Here is a 17,519-nt window from a genome sequence, read left to right on the forward strand (position 1 = left end):
AGTGGATGCGACATCCTTGCGAGTCATTTTCATTTTCTTTTAACCTTCTTTTAGTAAATAGTACCTTAGATATACACACATACTTTAGACTAGAACAACAAGAGTGGATCCCGTAGAGTACTACGGATGCGTAGGGGTGCTAATACCTTCCCTTCGCATAATCGACTCCCGAACCCTAGATTTGGTTGCGAGACCTTGTCTTTTCCTTCTCTTCAGGTTTTCTTCGATCGTTTCCTTTCCCTCCTTTGGGATAAATAATGAACGGTGGCGACTCTTCTGTTTTCTTTTTTTCGCCGGTTGTTTTTTCGCATCCTAGTTGCGACACATAGCAGACATATGCAAAGACTTCCGACTTAAAGCATCATCCACGACATTCGTCTTACTGGAATGATAACTCAAGTCAAAGTTATAATCCTTTAAGAATTTCAACCATTTGCGTTGTCTCATATTCAATTCCCTCTGATCAAACAAGTATTTCAAACTCTTATGATCATTAAACCCTTCAAATATAGAACCATAAAGATAATGCCTCCAAATTTTCAACACGAACACCACCGCAGCCAACTCCAAATCATGAATAGGATAGTTTCTCTCATGAATCCTCAACTGCCGTGAAGCATAATCCGCAACCTTTCCATCTTGCATTAGCACACCACCTAAACCCATCAACGACGCATCATAATACACCACAAACGGTTCATTTGGTTCAGGTAAAATCAAAACCAGTAATTTAAGGTTAATTATGCTTAATAAATGAAGAAACATGATAAATGTGATTTTATTAAGCATCTGAATATGTTTTTTTGTGATTTTAGGTTAATTATGCTTAAGTTTTATGAATAAATAGGAAGAAAATGAAGAAGTGAAGAGACAAAGCAAATAGATGAAAAAGTGGAGAAATTGTGAAGAAATGAGCATTTTCAGCATAATTTACATCATGACTTATGTCTAGTAATTTTGTCATATCTAGACTTTTGTAACTCCGATTGAGATGAGACTTTTTACAAATGAAAGCTAACAGAAATAGAAAGCCACTAGAATAATCATGTGGATATTACGGTGTGATAGGAACTCTTCACGGAGCAATCAAAAGCATTATTGCCACGATCCAAAGGAAAAACAACACATCTTGGGCGCGATTTATGCATTGTGAATGCAAATTATGCCTTTTCTGACACATTTTTGCTTCTATAAAATTGAAAAGGCATATGAAAGAGAGGGTGGACATTATTGGTACAAACGTTTGACAACAAAGTAATTTCTGGAGCTCTAGAGCGAAGGTTTTCATCACCAAAAGCCAAATTCTAACCAGACATTCGTGTATTGTTTCTTTATTACTTCAGTCATGATTCCTATTAGTATGAGTAACTAAGTCTTATTTATTATGGCTTAGAAGATGAACCTATTTTGATATGTTGAGAGAAATGAATTGTTTTGTATTATTTGCATAAATTGATATTGTCGCTTCTATTTAATTACTCTTTTGTGTAATGCCGTTTGTGTGTTGACGAACTCACAAGATGAATCTAGGTTTGTAGTGATTAATGACCCTAACTCTAAAAACATGAACCATTGTAATTGGATAACTATATAATTTATGTAAGTATAAACAATTATTAGTTATGGCTAAGGAATCAATGAACGTAATTTGCCTGATTATACTATCCAATTAGCCTAAGGAATTAGAGAGTTGTAGTTTAAATTAGTGAATTATACACCAAATAATTGAGTATAACAACCTTATTAATTCATCATAACTCTATGAAATCAATTTTAGATAAATAAACACAATCATCAACAATGAGATTTACGGGATTCAAATAAAATCTAATCATCGTTAATCTGATCAATTTTTCCAACAATTTTATTTATGATTTTATTTTTTCTAAACAAACCTAAAAAACCACCATTTTACTTTCTATAGATCTTGAATCGCTTTGTTAAAATAAAACAATCCCTGTGGATACAAACTTAGATTTTTATTGCCGGGATACAATTAGTACACTGGCTAATTTTTCATTATCAGGGTTCTTTATAAAAAATTCTAAAAGCATAACTATAAATTGAATATGCCTTCATCAAATTTTGTGTCAAATTTTCCAAAATTATCCTTTTTGTTGTTAAGTACGAAGCATTTACATCCAAAGATATGTAAGTGAGAAATTTTCAGTTTTCATCCTTTATATAAATCATAGAAAGTCTGTTTTAGAATAAATCTTATCGAGACATGATTCATCACATAACAAGTAGTGCTTACTACATCTACCCAAAAGTATTTAGGAATATTTGTCTCATAAAGCATCATCCCCATTATCTCTATGAGAGATCTATTTTTCATCTCCACTACCCCCTTTTGTTGGGGAGTTTGTGGAGTAGAAAACGTGCGTTTAATACGATTGTCATTACAAAAACTTTTGAATTTCTCCACCATGATCACTTCATATTGATGCAATGTTTAATCCATTTTTTCGTTATGGATAATCTTGGGTAGTTTTCATAAAATGGTAAACGCGTCTCTTTTTTAAGATAAGAACGATGTCCGTGTATATCAAGAATAATCATCCATAACTACAAAGTCATAGAAACTTCCACCATACATTTTGGTTCTAGATGGACCAAAAAGATCCATGTGCAAAAGTCTTAAGAGTCGATATGTATAAATAACCTTTTTTCGCTTTAAAAGAAGCCCTTACTTGTTTACCTTTTTGGAACGCATCACATAACTGATTCTTTTCAAATCATAATTTTGGAAGACCGATTAATAAGTCTTTATGGACCAACTCATTTAGGTGATCCATGTGGGTGTGAGCTATTCTCATATGCCATATCTATGATTCATCCTCGTTGCTCAGAAGACAAATAACATTTGAAGGAATTTGTTTAATTTCACAGTGAGGTATTTCCATTTCTTGAACTATTAAATATGGTTTGATTTGATTTTGATTTAATAACCCTGCCTCCAGAAGACTCAAATTTTACATTGTTACCTTTGTCACATAATTGACTAATAATTATTAAATTATGCTTTAAACCATCAATTAAAATAACCTTCCTAATTGTTGGATTGGGGAACTTTCCAACTATACTAATACCAATGATTTTTACATTTGTTATTGTCACCATAGGAGACAAAACCTCTCTTTCTAAGAGTGAAGGAAGAAAACATATATCCATCTCCAATCATATACTTTGAACAAATGTTATCAAGGTACGACTTAGTGTTTTATATTGTAAAGCATTCTTGCAGAAAACATTTAGGTCTTAACTTTAGGTATCAAAATTATTTTGGTTCCTCTAATGTTAGTTTGATTAATGTTTTCACAGGGTTTCTTTTTATAATCATAATTACAAGAGGTATGTATGTTTCTGATTTTTGAATCTTGATACTCTTCATGAAAATGAGAAGGAGGATAATCATGTTTACTTTCATGTCTCTTCTTATGAAACAAAATAATGGAATATTACTATTTTAACTACAATAGTTATATTTATGGAGGGTCGTATAAGGATGACATATTTGACTGAAATTAATATTATTCTAAGGTTCATAACTTATTTGATTTTCAAGAATGAGATTAAAGTTATCGCTTCTCTTAGTGAATTTAAAAAGTGTGTTTTTTAAATCATTGTTTTTCACTTTTCAAAATATCTCATTGACCGCACTTGATGAATTTATCTACTACTTTGTGAAAAGTAGAAAAGATTTAAGTTAAAACATTTTTCATTTCTTTAAGATTTTCTATTTCTTTCAAGAGGTTTTTATTTTCAAATTCAAGGAAATAAATTGTGTTTTTATAAGTGGAAACAAGATGTTTTAACTTACTTGTTTGTTTATTTAACTTCTTGCAAATACGAAATAAGTCATGATAACAAAAATGAGAATTTAGCTGGTTTTCTTCATGATCTTCCATGAGACATGGTTTACCTTCTTCATCATACACGTAATACATGTCATTGTTGTCCTAGGAAATGTAAGATTTCTTTTCTTCTTTTTGAGTTTCTTGAAATTTCTTAGATTTTGGTTTCTTTTCTGGTTTTTAGGGCAATTTGGTCTTATGTGTCGCGTATTTTCACATAGAAAACATGTAGGAATAAAATATGATCTTCCTTCATTATTTTGTTGCTCCTCTTGTTATTTTTCTCATTTCATAAATCTTTTGAAGTTCTGAACTATTAGCATCGTTTCTTCATCAGAGTCACAATCTTTTTCTTCCTCAATTTTAAGTGCTAGAGTTTTCTTTTTCTTGTTGCCTTCCTCGTCATCTTGGAGTCTTTTCAGCTCCATTTTATGTTTAAACAATTTAACAAAAATAGTAGCCATGTTCATGAATGAAAAATAATTCAAAAATCATAGTGACTTTGCATTGCCAATTGCAGTTTAAATATCTAAGGACTTTTACAACCAAGTCTTGTTTTGAAAAACTTTTCCAAGACTTCTCATGTGATTTACTATATGGATAAAGCGTTTATGTATATCATACACATTTTCTTTAGGTTTCTTCTGAATAGTTTATATCATGAGTTAATATGTCCATCATTGACCTTTTTACCTAGGTTGTACCTTCGTGGATAATTTGAAGGGTGTCCAATATTTCCTTTGCAATGTCATAGTGAGAAACATGCAAAGACTCATCAATGCCAAGAGTGGTAATGATGATAGTCTTCACTTTCAAATGTGCTAAACTTTTTCTCTTTCTTCTTTGGTCCAATAATCTTCCTCTTTGTTTACGACAACAACATTAACTTGACCTGTGGGAACAAAAGGAATATTCTTTACAAATTTCCAAATATCAAAAGCATTCCCTCTATAAAAAATATTGCCTTCCCTTTCCACAAAACATACTTTTCTCCATTAAAAAATATGGGTTTGTCTAGTAAATTATTTAATGTCATTCCTTCCTCCTGGGACAATTAGTCTTAAAACAGGAGTTAAGCTCTGATGCCACTTATTGAACAAGTTATGTGAAACACGAGAAGGGGGTGAATTGTGTTATTTAGAAATCATATTTATTTTCAAAATTTCTTTCTTAAAAATGGTTAATGCTAGTTCAATATAGATATCGTGGTTAGTAATAATAATAATAATAATAATAATAATAATAATAATAATAATAATAATAATAATAATAATAATAATAATAATAATAATAATAATAATAAGAAGAAGAAGAAGAAGAAGATAAAAGTAAATATAAATAATAGAAAATAAAGATATAGAGTTAGAGATATTGCACCAGAGATTTATATAGGTTCACAATAATCACTTATCTTACTCCTGTCCTAATGAGATTCCTCTTAAGAGTTCCACTAATAGTGAGTATTGAGATTTTAAGGATATGACCATGAATAATTTACAATAATGAGATGTTTTACACAAGTCAATTCCCAAACAAAACAAAACTTTTAACCGATTGCGCTCACAAACCAAATAGAGATTTTAATATACTGATCCCAAGAATTAAACATAAATTTAACAATTTAATATCAAGAACCAAACAAGAGTGTTGATCAAGATAATAACACCCTTTAACAAGAATAAACTCAGCACCCCACCAGTACAATAAAATTCTCACGGGTCTTTTCACCCTCTTAGCACTAAGAAGACTTTGTGAAGAAATAGAAAAAAAATGAAGTATAAGAAAATATAAATGAAAAAGAATAGTTATTGATTCAGTTCTTGGTGTAAAAAACTAAATGATGAGAAACCCTCTATTTGATGGAGAAAATATTTCTCATAAAGTAAAAAGATCAATGGGTTTTTTTTATTGATCTAATCGATTAAGTCATAGGGCTAATCAATTAGATAAGCTAAATGAGGGAAATGTTCATATTCATTGTTACTAGTCGATTAAAACCCTTCTTAAACAATTGCGATGTGTTAAAAAAGAGTTAACCAATTATGTAAGTATTGAGTGCAATCTAAAAGGGGGTTGGATTATACTTTCCTGTATTTTGTACTTTTTAAGCGATGATTTTTATGTTCCTATTTTTCCGTAAAATAATTGTATGAACTTTGAATGAAAGTACATAATTTAAATATAGAAAAATAAAAAAACACAATGATGTATACTTGTTCTCCTTATCAACCAAGGGTACATCTAGTCCCTTCACACCCTATGAGAAACTTTCACTTTTGTTAGATCTTTGTACAAGCCTTACACCAGGACTCCTTATACAATCTTCTAACAATAACGAAGAAGCAAACCACTTCCTTGATTTCATAAACACAAAACCTATGGTGGACTTTGAATCACCCCTATTCAAAGAATACTTTGCAACAATCACCAAAAACACTTTTATGATCATAAAAACTAAAAAGTACACCACTTTCTGTTTACAGAACAAGTCACCATACACTTGGTGATTAAATATAATTTTTGAACAAATATGAATATATGACAAGAGTTGTTACACTTGAATCAATTTCTGTATAGAGATTGATCTTTCCTTCTAATGAACAATTCAAATATAATACATCTAGATTAGTCATAAACCTTTCTTACTAATATGAAAGTTATGCATAAAAAGTTTCATGTAAAACATATTTGAATTGATGTAAAAAATTTAGTGGAAGAGGTTAATTTAATATGAAAAATCGGGTATAAATAGAAGATGAAATACCCTATTATACAACGGAAATGTTTAAGGAAAACGATCATGATTCATGTAGAAATGATTAGGAAAAGGTATGATGCATCATTGTATTGAAGTGGTATCATAAATGTTTCAGAATTTTCAAAAAGTAGCAAGTGTAACCGGTTGAATTAAAAGATCAATTGGTTACACTTTTGAAAATGCTTTGAAAAATGAATGTTGTAGACTATGCAACCGGTTGCACAATTTATTCAAATGATTACACTTTAAAAAAATTCTTAGAAAACACTTGGGTAGACCCAAAATGCAGCCGGTTGTACAATTATCTCAACCCATTACGCTGATGTGAAACATATTGCAGTGTTATGTCAACCCATTGCACTGATGTAATTTTTTGAAAGTTTGCCTTTTAAAATGCATGATTTGAAAGAGCATTCAATATGAATGATTGAGAAATATTTAGAGAAGATGAGATAATAGTAAGAAAGGTAACTATTTTAGCACTATAGAAGCTGTTATTTCTTTTTTGGATGATCCAACCTCTATCATCCCTACCCTCTTCACTGTTGACATAATACTCCTGGATATTTATCTAATTCACTTAATGGTGAATCGTGTTCTTTTCCCAGGGAAAAGTAACTCTAGCCACATAAAAAATTATACATAGCTCCAATTTGGTTTTTGGCTAATAAAGTTGAGAAAAATTGGGCAGATGTAGTGATCCATCATATGATGGAGGAAAAAAATAAGAACACACTTCTACCATATAGTAGACTAGTCATGAAAATCTTGGAGCAAATTGGATTTGATTTAGATGATGAGGAATCAAAGATTATACTTTAAGGAATAATAGAAAGAACTATAAGCTTGATGAGGATGATTATCTAAAATGGAGTAGTAATTCAACTTTTTCCAAAAGCGCCACAAACAGCACGACAACAAGAAAAATTTTTAGAGGACGACATCCCTCTTACTTACTCTTACAACACTATCCTCAACAACCTCCTCCATAATCAACTAGAAATGATTAGGATGCAAAGGAGGACTAATTCAAAAAAAATTCATCTCGCCAATAGGCTCGCTGCAACCCTATTCATATCTTTGATCATATCCAATGATGATTATGAGGAGGAAAATTAGTTATTTGCTTAGTTATGTGCATATTTGATTTATATGTTTTTTCTTATCTAATTTACTTTTAATGTTATGTCTTATTTTCCTTTGCAATTCGCATGTTTTTAATAAATCCATTTTGTTTGTTTGATTAAACTCATCTTATTATATATGCTTTTCAATTCCTTAGATGTTTGTGTGAACTATGTACTTGCATATTTATAATTATTGCCAGACATCTTTACCTGCCTTTTTTATTATGACAAAGGGGGAAGTATACTCTCAGGGGGAGTAGAGTATAATCTCTACTCATGTGAGGGGTTTACCAACTCCAAAATTTTCTGATGACTTATCGGCAAGTGTACCAATATTTTTGAATTAATAAAATAAATATCAGATCCATAGGGATTGCTATTTAAAAAAACTACGATTGTACGAATAAAAAAAGTAAAGTTTGGGGGGGTGGGGTGGTTGAGTTATTTTACGAAAAGTAAATTTGTTATGAATTTAATACGAGAAAAGAGACTAGGTTTTACCGTGAATCCTTTGTTTATCCCCTTTTGATGTTTAGTGCATTAGATGAATGGTAAAGTCATTATATTTTTACAATGAACTAACAAAGCCGCTATACTCAATCCTTTGATGTATAACTCACTAATTTATATTAGTGACTTCCTATCCCTATTCGTCCGACAAAAGTGAAATTAGGCGTTATTACAATGCATTAATTAAAAACCCACTACTAATGGTCTTCTATCCATATTCAACTAGTGAATGTAGATTAACTATCTTAGTTCAGACTCATAGGCTTAGGGTTAGTAATCTCTACTCGTCTAAGTTCATATTATCAGCGCATTCACAAATAATAAGCATTGAGAACAAGGATAACTTAATAGAAAATATAAAATTATTCATAAAACATCAAACTAAAAATATAATCCAACATATTCAAAACAAATTCATCAGGAAAAACCTATTCTAGAGTAATTTAGCTACTCATAGTAATACCATAAAATACCAAGAGTTGAGAAGGTGATTTTATGTGAAATCCTTGAAGATTTTGGCCTTAAATGGCTTCTAGTGCTCTCGAAAACTACCTTCGTGAGACTCCATGCCGTTACTTTAGAGTAAAAAATACAGAACTCTTAATTTTGTACCACATATGCCTATTTATAGCAAAAACAACACGTTAGAACGCGTCAAAAAAAGACCAGAAAAGTGACACATCGCGGTCACGTTACACTACATCGTGACCATGATGTGATGTCATCACACCCATGATAAGCGCATCATGACCACGATTATTCCAGTGTGATTTTGGTTCTTTTATGCCCAATTTCTCCAAATTTCACCATTTCTTCCAATTCTCTTCACTTGGTCAATCTTCACTATTCCTTAGTTTTTTTGCTTCACTTTGACTTGATATTTCATCGAAATCACTCCAAATACTCGTGAAAAACATGTAATGACAGAGTGTCATCACATCCCCCAACTTAATATGTTGTTTGTCCTCAAGTAACTTGTCTGCAATTTCAATAGAAAAAAAGTGCTAACTATATAACCAATGAACATCACTTTTTTAGAAATTTTATTACCGGATCATCACTTCTAATCCCAGATTCCATAAAGAAGATTCATAAAAATACATCCAATACAACAGTATTCAACCTGTCTCTCATCTCACTATGATTTCACTCACAATGATAAGGCAATCTCTCAATCAACATACAAAAGCATCTTATGTTGAATTTGAAAAGTTTCTACAAAAACTAAATCAAAGTCATTTAAACACACTATTTGAGGTCTTTTTGGGTTGTAATTGGGCTTATGTTAAGGTAGGATAATTTGGGAGAATAGGCTTAAACCTTTGGAGTTAGGTGCCTAGGTTTCCTTATGTTAGCAATTTCCTTTTCATAAAACTATTTCTTTATTCTATTGGTACTAGAGATGATCTTTTCCATTCTTATTCTTTTTCTTTTTTCTTTTTTTTAAGAAGTTATTTTAACTTCTTTATTTCTTTTTCATAATTTTTTTTATTTTTGACCAATTTCTCTAATACCCCAACCCCAAACTTAAACTTTGCTCACTTCCAAGAGCAACCTCAAACTTATTCTTTTGTTTGTAACAAGGAAACTAAAAAGTCTATCTAACTCCAAAGAGAGGGTGAAAAGATTTAATCTTTCAAGTCATGGGCTAATTAATTTGGCTATGTGTCACTAAAATAAGGGTTAAGGCTCAAAGCGGTTTGCAAATGATATAACATTAAAATCGGGTTAGCTTAAAAAGTCTCAGAGTTTATAACAAAAAATTCTCTCAGTGTATATTTAGTCAACCAATAAACTAATTCAGAATAGTCACAGTTCTATAAAACATAATTGCATGGATATACTCAATAGTAGAAAAATTAAACAATGTAATAATTTGGCTCAAACCTTATTAGCGGAGGTATTTGGAGATTGAGTACTAGCTGATTGGTTGTCTTTCTCTTCATTATCTCGCAAGGGAACTTCCATAATGATCACCTTTGTTTGATTATTGTTTTTGTTCATTCATTGGCACAATAACACATTATAATTCTGAAAGAGTATAATGGAGAGCACATAAAATAATGGAAAGAGTATTTATTTGTAGCTTGTACTGTTCGTTGGATCATGAAATAAGAGAATGGGAATTTTCTTAAATCAGAAATTTCTGAAATTGAAATTATTTTGATGCATAGTGCTGCCAAGTCACATGTTATCGGAGTTGAGGTAGTCTTGTACAGGTTAAGCAGCAAATGTTGGTGCTCTTGATGCTCGTCTCTTTTAGGTGTATTAGAAGGAAGAGAATGGTTGAAGTGAGGAAAACAATGTCAACAACATTAACTATAAGTATACTAAGATCACATCGCGATCACAACATGTATTATCACGACCTCGATGTTCAATGGTTTCTTCCAATTGGATGATCCATTCCACCTATAACATACATTGTCAACTTCTATATCGTGACCGTGATCTGATGCATAGCGACCACAATTGGATCCCATCGTGGCCACGTTAGGACATGATAAATCCAGAGAGTATTTTCTCTTCTTTCTCATTCTTTTCCCTTTATTTGTATTTTCTCCTTTTTTTCCTTTCTTTTCCCCATATTTTTTCACATTTCACCTCTTAACCATATTTCACTTCTTTTTCCTCTTAACCTCTTAACCTCTTAACATGAAATTTAAATTGCAATGAAAAGAAAACATATTAATGGGTTGCCTCTCATTAACAACTTTTTTATCGTCATTAGCTTGACTGCTACATCCTAAGGCTCTGAAAGCACCAGTGATACCTTTTTATTAGGTAGCTCACCTCCTTAGTATTGTTTCAAACGATGTCCATTTACATTAAACTTGCATAATATCATCGCTCAGACATACTTAAGTAACAACAAAAGGTACTGACAACTTTGATTTCAACTTTACAGGGAAAAGTCTCAGCCTGGAATTAAATTGAAAAACTTGTTGTCCTGGTTGAAAATTTCTCCTCACTAATTTCTTATCATGATATCTTTTTGTTCTTTATTTGTAAATCAAAGCGTTTTCATAAGCATGCATGCACGTTTCTTCTAATTTGTCCAACTTAAGCAATTTTTTTATTTTTGCAAGCTTTTCATCAAAACTCAGAAATTTAAAAGCGCAATATGCTTTATGTTCTAGTTCCACTAGTAAATGACAAGCTTTACCATAGACTAGTTGATGCGGAGAGAATCCTAAATGTGTCTCGAAAGTCATTTTATACGCCCAAAGAGCTTCGTCTAACTTCTTTGAACAATCTTTCTATGATGATGTAATTGTCTTCTCTAGAATTTGTTTAAGTTATTTGTTGGATACTTCTACTTGGCCGCAAGTTTGAGGATGGTAAGGTGTGGATACTTTATGTTTCACGTTATACTTAGTCAACACACTTTCCAAATACTTGTTGTATAAATGCACCTCCCATCACTAGTCAATACTTTGGGACTTTGAACCTAGCAAAAACATTATTTAAAAAAAAATTAGTAACAATTCGGCATCATTAGCGCTACAAGAAATTGCTTCAACCCATTTGGTAACATAATCTACATTTACTAGAATATAAAGATTATTATTCGATTGGGGAAAAGGACCTACAAAGTCAATTCCCCAACAATAAAATGGTTCTATTTCTAGCATAATATTTAGAGGCATCTCATTCTTTTTTGAAACAAAGTCGGCCACCAAAAACCTCTTTGTAGTAGTTTAGCTTCTGTATTTCTCTATTGTGGTGGCCTCCATAGGCTGAGCTATGAAAATGCCACATAAAATAAGGATCATCCCAATGATATAAATTAGCTTCTTTGACGAAGAGTTTTCGTTTCTACCAATTGTACTTCTCAAGTACAGTTTTTGTAGCCTTATAATTTGCCATATTAGCAAACCATAATTTCTCGCTAATTGTCATTAAGTGTTCATCAGGAAATTCATCAGTTATGTTAATTTCCTTCTTAGTCACATCGTTGTTTTCCAACCTCGAAAGGTGATCAGTCTCAACATTATCAACCCCTTTTGTATCCTTAATTTCTAAGTCAAATTCTTGCAACAGGAGTATCCATCTCAACAACCTAGGCTTGGAATCACTTATTGTGAATAAGTACTTCAAAGATGCATGATATGTGTAAATAACAACTTTTGAACCTATTAGATACACATGGAATTTTTCCAATGAAAAGACTATTGCTAGCAATTATTTTTCAGTGGTAGTGTAATTTATTTGATTTTCATTTAAAACCTTGCTAGCATAGTAAATTTCATGGAATCATTTCACATGTCGTTGGCCAAGAAATTCACCAATCGCGTAATCACTTGCATCACACATAAGCTCAAAGGGTAAATCCCAATTTGGGGTGATGACTATTGGTGCAGTGACCAACTTATCTTTAATAACAGAAAAAGAATGTAAACAATCATTATCAAAATTAAATTGTTTTCATTTACTAACATATTGCATAAAGGTTTTGTAATTTTAGATTAGTCTTTAATGAATCACTGATAGAAACTGGCATGGCGTAAGAAACTTCTCACTCCTTTAACATTCCCTCGAGAAGGAAGTTTTTTGATTAATTCTACTTTGGCTTGATCAATTTCTATATCTTTTGATGAGATTTTATGTCTGAGAACAATACCTTATGTTACCATAAAATGAAATTTCTCCCGATTTAAAATAGGGTTTGTTTCAACACATCTCTTCAAGACAACATCTAATCGATCAAGACAACAGTCGTAGGAGTTACCTAATACAGAAAAATCATCCATAAATACCTCTACATAATTTTTGATCATGTCAGAGAAAATAGAAAGCATGTATCTTTGAAATATGGTCACCACATTGCATAATCCAAATGACTTCCTTCGATATGAAAAAACTCGAAATGGGCAAGTAAACGTTGTTTTCTCTTGATCTGGTGAATCTACAACAATTTGATTATAACTCAAATACCCATCCAAAAAATAGTAATAGGCCTTCCCTGCTAACCTCTCTAACATTTGGTCCATGAAGGGTAGTGGAAAGCGAACCTTTCTAGTTGCTAGATTCAACCTGCGATAATCAATGCATATTCTCCATCCCATAACAGTACGAGTGGGTATTAATTCATTCTTTTCATTTCTTATAACAATCATACCACCATTTTGGGAACTACGTGTATGGGACTTACCCTAGAACTATCATAAATAAGATAAATCATACTTGCTTTAAGTAATTTAAGTACCTCTTTTCACACTATTTCTTTCACCGCATGGGTTCAATCGTCGTTGAGGTTGAATGACGAGATTGAGTTCTTCTTCGAGCTTGATTTTGTGCATATAGTAAGTCGATCTTATTCTCTTCAAATAAGATACACTTCATCCAAGTGCTTCCTTATTTTTTCCTTAACACACGTAATAACTTCTCTTCCTCTACCCCAGATAAAGTGATGTTGGTTATCACTGGATGTAATTCACCTTCACTTAGAAAGGCATATTTCAATTTTTTTGAAAGTTCTTTTAAATATGGAACCATATGTTTCTTTACTTTGCTTCTTCCTCCTAATTCTTCAAACTTCTTGTTGGCCCTTTCGATTTGAGTTGCTTGCAGTTGGAGGACAAATTCAATGATCTCTTTGTTTTCTTTTTTACCAATTGCTTTAATAGATTGTACAAGTACTCTTTCAACCGATGAGGATGGTGCTTCTTTTTTAGACACCACTTCAATCAATTCTTCTATGACATCGATTTGGTAACATTTAAGAGTTACATTATGATGTTTCATTGCTTCAAACACATTAAACATGACTTGGTCTTTGTTAAATCCTAGAATCAATTCTCTTCTCTCAACATCAATTAAAGCTCTACTTATGGCTAAGAATAGTCTTCCCAATAATAGTGGTGTTTCTGCATCTTCAGGCATATCTAAAATTACAAAATCAGCAGGAAATAATAAATCATCAACTCTTACCATAACATCTTCTAATATTCCATAAAGATATGTTATGTATCGATCAACTAAATTAAAGTCGTCTTTGTTGGCTTTGGCTCTCCATAATTAAGCTTTTTCATCATTGATATAGGCATTATGTTGATGCTTGCTCCTAAATCACATAAGGCTTTACCAATCTTCAAGGAACCAATAGTACATAGAATAGTAAATCTTCCAGGATCTGTTAAGTCTGGTGGAAGGTTGCGTTGAATGATAGCACTACATTCTCCGACTAATGCGATATTTTCATCATCTTTTAAATTGCACTTCCCATTCAATGGCTCCTTCATAAATTTGGAATAAACAAGAATTTTCTCTAAAGTGTTACATAATGGAATATTAACATGTAATTTTGTTAACATATCCATAAACTTCTTAAACTATCTCACTTTTGTGTCTCTTGTTGGTTTCTTCTTTAGGACAGGGTAAGGAGGTTTTACATAATAAGGTAATTTGGTACTTGGGTCATTGAGAATTTGGTTCTTATTTCTCCCACTGCAGATCAGCATATCTTCACCAATATCTAACCATTTTCAAAAACTTACAGCTCAAAACAATCAGCAAAGAAGGAACTACATGATACATGGCATGATTTGGAAAAATAAAGGATTCGAAATCTTACTAGTTTTGAAGAAAAATTGAAACAGTGTTGTTCTGATGGATGCAGCTCGAAACAGGAGTTCACAATGCCTTGAAATGATGAAAACTTGAGGTTGTTTAGCTCAATGGTGCATGAAAACCTTCACAGCTCGACTTGCCATGGTTGGACCTTGGTGAAAACAGAACACAAAGATGGCTGTGCAGATGAGATTTGATGGTTCAAAGGAGCTCACAAAGATGTCTAGATGAAGAAACAATGAAGGTTTGTTCAAGGGTTTTTGGTGTTTTGAGCAGAAAATCCAAATATGCAAAATTGCAAGAATGAGAGAATGGAGCTTTTCTGATCGTGGCTGCTGTAGCTAGGTTTCTCCAGCGTTTCCAACTTCAGAAAATGAGCTTATATTGGTCTGTTTTAGGTCCCTTAATCATGTGCTAACCTTGTTTAATTTAAATGAAGTGACTTGCCAAAATTGCTAATTTGAAATAAGTGGATATGGAGGGTGCAAGTTGTACACGAATGGGCCTTGAAACCAGCTGCCAATGGCCAATCTTCTTGCTGTTTTTGGTTTGTACATAAGTTGCTAACCTTGCTTTTACTTAATGAAGCCAATTGCAAAGTTTTGCTAATTTACACATATGGAAATGGAGGTGTGAGGACTGCACAATTGGGCCTCAAAACAGGCTGCTCATGACCAAGTTATTTGCTGTTTTTGGTTTGCTTTTGAGTGGTTAACTTGTTTTGCTCTTTTGATTCCAATTTGCAAAAATACCAAGTTATGCACCTTATGCCAAAATGGTAATATGATAGTAGCATGAACATGATTTTAGGCTTGGAACATGTTGCAAATAGCATATGAAACAAATCCCAATTGGCCAAAGTGAGAAAAAGTCAATAAATCAAAAAGTCAATGGTTGGTCAAACTTGATTTTTAAATGAAATAGGTCAAAAAATGCCATTTTGATTGGTAAGGTTTTGGTTCATGAAATTTATATTTTTGGAAATAGGAGGGAAAATTTGGTTTGTAGGAAAAAACCCCACCAAATTTGGCCTTATGGTTCATGAGTTATGGCTCTTTGAAGTTCACAAATTTCTGAAATTGAATTGATCATATCTTGACAACCACACATGGGATTTGAGAGTTCTTGGACTTTTTGAAAATGGGAGAACAAGATCTTCAACTTTCATGTTGGGAAAAAATTCATTTGAAGCTTGTATCATGATGTAAGTTTAAGATCAAGAAGTTTCCATTTTTGGCAGTTGAAATTACAGGTCCACTTTCTATTTTGGGAAATTTTCTGTTTGACTTGATTTTCTTCCATGATAAGGTTGGACATGATATATGAGACTTATACAAGCATGAATGAGCTCCTTCAAATCAATTCCATCCATCAAAACACTGATTAAATCCACAGTTGACCAAGTTTGACCTTTAGTTGACTTTTCTAGGGTTTTGCATGATTGAACCACTTCTGATGAATTCCAAACCCTAATTCCTTGAGACCTTGACTTCAAATGATGTCCCAAGTCATATGAGCTCTTGATTATGGATCATGGTGTCCAAATTCTGCAAGAATGGCCACCATCCATTGCTTTGACTGACTGTTGACTGTCTTTGACCTAATTGCTGATGATTGCTTCAACTGCAAGCAACAAGGTTAGACTGACAATATTTTTGTACTTTTTGAATGATAAACATATGAAAGCAAAGATATACAAAATGCAAAGTATGCTTGGTGATCAAGAATCAACCCACAAGGTAATCTACCCACTAGGAGGGAAGCTAGGGCATGCAATGATCCTTGAGGCCATGATATGATATGATATGGGCCATGAGGGATCTTAGGGCCAAAATTGGGGTCTTACAGATGCCCCTATTTAAGGTCATTCTATCCGGAGAAGTGAAGTTTAGAAATCTTCATCTCGACGCGGTAGAATGGGCTTAAATAACAGTAATGAGACAAATTTTGGTCCCTAAGAGACCTCATGATGCAAATGTATGCAGGCAAAAGACACAAATTCTGTGGGGAATATGATTCACACAGAAGAAAAGACGATCCATCGGAGTAACGCACTCACCAGGAACAGAGACTCTAACAAGACTCTAGTTGGGGGATAAGTAAAACTGACACAGCGTGAACAAGACACGACTCTGATTAGAAAAACAGAAAACAGACTGGAGAACTCACTGGGGAGTGAAGAACTCACACTGGGGAAAAGATTTCCAAATGGAAAATAAATCCATTGGAGAGACACAAGCTGACTCCTGGGGGAGAAGCAAAAAGAAAACTTCACTGAGGAAGCACCAAAGAAAATGAGATGTTACCAGGCATAAGGGTAACAAAAATCAGGAAAAATCTGACTCCACAGGGGGACCGAGGTCATAATAGGGAGCAGAAAGGAGGGAACACCAAGGATACCGGTTACTGGGTATATAATAGGTGACCGACCAAAGCGTGAATTGGATTTCACTTCCAAAACACTCATCATCCTGAAGAGAGCTAGAAAAGCAAACTTGTTTATAGGATGGATATCCGATTCTACAAAGAATACGAATCTTACTCTGAGGGGAAAACAACAAAGGATTGACCCAAGAGTGAACGAGACATATTATTCATTACCGGCAGACCGTGAATAATATACTCGAAAGGAAAATTATCCTGAACCGGTTACTGGGTTGTTTATAGGATAAGATCCGAAGACGTGAATTGGTT

This window comes from Lathyrus oleraceus, chromosome 5, assembly GCF_024323335.1.
Source record: "Lathyrus oleraceus cultivar Zhongwan6 chromosome 5, CAAS_Psat_ZW6_1.0, whole genome shotgun sequence".
Classification (NCBI taxonomy): Eukaryota; Viridiplantae; Streptophyta; class Magnoliopsida; order Fabales; family Fabaceae; genus Lathyrus; species Lathyrus oleraceus.